Raw genomic sequence first — 2,608 nt, 5'->3', positions numbered from 1 at the left:
GAACAAAGGATATTCATTGGGCAACCTTATAACTATAAATATACAGACTACTACTTCAACTTATTCACAAACTGTAAGGCACAGTCTACAAATATAACCACCAATCCTTAAGCTACTTGGGTACCCTCCCAGGCAGGTGCCCCACTCCCAAGGTACCAGTACAGGAAAGGAGGTGGGTGGAAAGAAAAGAAGAGGGAGACCCCAAAGACTCCTAAGCCCCCTCTAGCACCCAGGAGCAGCCTATGTTGTGCCCCTTCACACCCCTGGGGGACCCTCTCTCCAGGGTAATTTACTACTCCACAGTCCTGGAGGGTTGCCTCCCGTTCTCCAGGTCGAGCTGCTGGGCTTTCCTGCCGCCCAACTCTTGCTGCCTCCAGCCCAGCTTAGGGCCACATGCACCGCTGTGTGTAGTGGGCGCTTCGCCTTGTGCTAGGGGTTAGAGGCCTGGACAGCCTTGTGCAGCACCGGGGCTCGGTCTGCTCCCGGACCCTCTATGCCGCATTGTCTGCACTGAACTGAAGTGTTGTCTGCACTGAGTTGCTGCCCCGTGCCAGCAGCTGTAAACCCGAGCCACCTCAAGCAGCTCCCAGGGTCTCATCCTCCATGCAATGCCTCCTGCACCGAGCTCCCAGCCTCGTTCCAGGGGTTGAGGACCTGAGCTGCCCCAAGGGCTCCAAAGATCCTGCTCCATGCACTGGCCTGTGCACCATGTCTCTGACCGCACGCCAAAGGTTGCAGACCCAAGCCGCCTCACGCAGCTCCCAGGGTCTGGATGCCATGTGCCGTGCTGCACACCGAGAGCCTAACTGCTGGAGCTGTCCACTGCTCTCTGCAGATGGAGGTCTTCAGGGGCTCTTCTAGGTGACTGCTTTGCTCTGCTGAGCAGCTCTCCTCAGCTCTTCTGAGCCCCACTCTTCTCTCTTCTCCATCCCCAACGCATCTCCCTCCTGCTGGGCACGCAGCTCCTTTTATACGCTCCAGGGCTCCGCCCCTGAAGTCTTCTGGACCTGACAGTGTTGCAGTGTTCAACCAGGGCTGGGGAAGCTCCTCTCCCCCCTCCCCTCAGGAAAGGGGCATGACTTCTCTAGCTGCCTCTTGATTGGTGGAGCCCATCTACCGGTCAGAACAGCTGAATCTCAAGCCTGGGATTCATCCCAAGCTCTGAAAGATAAGCCTGCTACAATGGTATTCAACTAACCTGTGTCAGGAATACAGATATGCATTTCCTGGATTCGGCACTCTCAGAGACAGTAAGAGGTGGCCTAAAAATGGGGGCGAGGAGGAAGGAGGAGGAAGATTACACAGCCTCATACAGGCATTATGCATCTACCAAAAGAACTGTCGCTCTTCCATTACAAAACCACAAGCAATCATTCAGTTTCTCCCAAGTGAAATGTCCCCTCCCAGAGAAAGATCTTTCAGACGTCTTCCATTATTTCACAAGCACAGGGTTTGAACTATGGGGGAGCTTGGGGGGCAGAGCCCCTCCCCACATAAGAGATGAGAGGCCCTCTGCGGGCCAGTCAGTACCCCTTCCCTCATTCCCCTGCAATAGCCTGGAGCCCATGCACCACCACGCAACTAAGTAGCCCAGGCAGCAGCTCCTTCTGGCTGCCACCACCAGTGGCCCCAGCCCCATGGTATTGGCAGGGACCTGTGCACACAGCCCTGACCCCGGCCAATTTAAAAACCATTTTTTGCAGAAAGAGTTGAAGTGTAATTTGAACCCTGCACAAGCATGAATGTTAGCATGGTCCTTCCCAGTCTGATCAGGGAGTAGAAGGAAGCTGCAGGGCAATGCTCCCCATCTTCCCCAGACTGCAAACTTTTCATTTTAGGGAATGGGCTGAGGGCTTTGCCCCAGTACTCCCCTTCCCTCCTCTCCAAATGGGTGATCACTACCTGGGTGGCAGAGATTGAGATAGGAGGGCAGGAAACTGAGCTTGGGGAAGTTCCCCACAATCCCAGTTCCTGGCCCCACCACCTTTAAATATGATGTGCAGTGCCCAAGCTGGGTGGGGCACACAGCAATTTAAAAGCCCATGGGGCCAGGAATTGGAGCCAGGTGAGCTCCACACTTCCCCAAACCAGAAAATGCCTTGTTTGGGGAACGAACTAGGGGCTTTTCCCCACTGCTCCCTTCTGCTCTAGGGCCAGTAGCAGGGAAAGCTGGGGCCGTTAGCAGGTGAAGAGTCACTGCCCATTCCCCATACCTGGGTGTCATCTGTCTGGGAAGTAAGGGAATCCTTTCCCCGGCAAGAAATGGAGCGCTCTGCTCCCCAGACCTTCCCAGACTGGGATCACCCGGTCTTCAGAAGGCGCTAGGAGCACGGAAGAAGAGACAACTGCAGGCTGAACACCTGTACTGCTCCCTCTCCCAGAAAGGTTTTTAGTGTTGGAAATTTCTAGAAATAGACACCTATTTGTGGTCACTGTCTACAGCAATGGGGGCCACCTTTTTGGCTTTCCTGAGTGCCCCTCCAATCCCTTTCCTCTGCCCAATCTGCTGCTCTGATTTCTGCACCCTGCCCTACCTCCCACTGTGCTTCCTGTCCCCTCCCCAATCTGCAGCATGCCACACAAGCTATCTGGTGTCATTTGTAGCACT

Source organism: Alligator sinensis, unplaced genomic scaffold (assembly GCF_000455745.1).
Source record: "Alligator sinensis unplaced genomic scaffold, ASM45574v1 scaffold170_1, whole genome shotgun sequence".
In the NCBI taxonomy this organism is placed as follows: domain Eukaryota; kingdom Metazoa; phylum Chordata; order Crocodylia; family Alligatoridae; genus Alligator; species Alligator sinensis.
The sequence above is the reverse complement of the archived record's forward strand: the minus strand, read 5'-3'. Positions refer to the sequence as shown.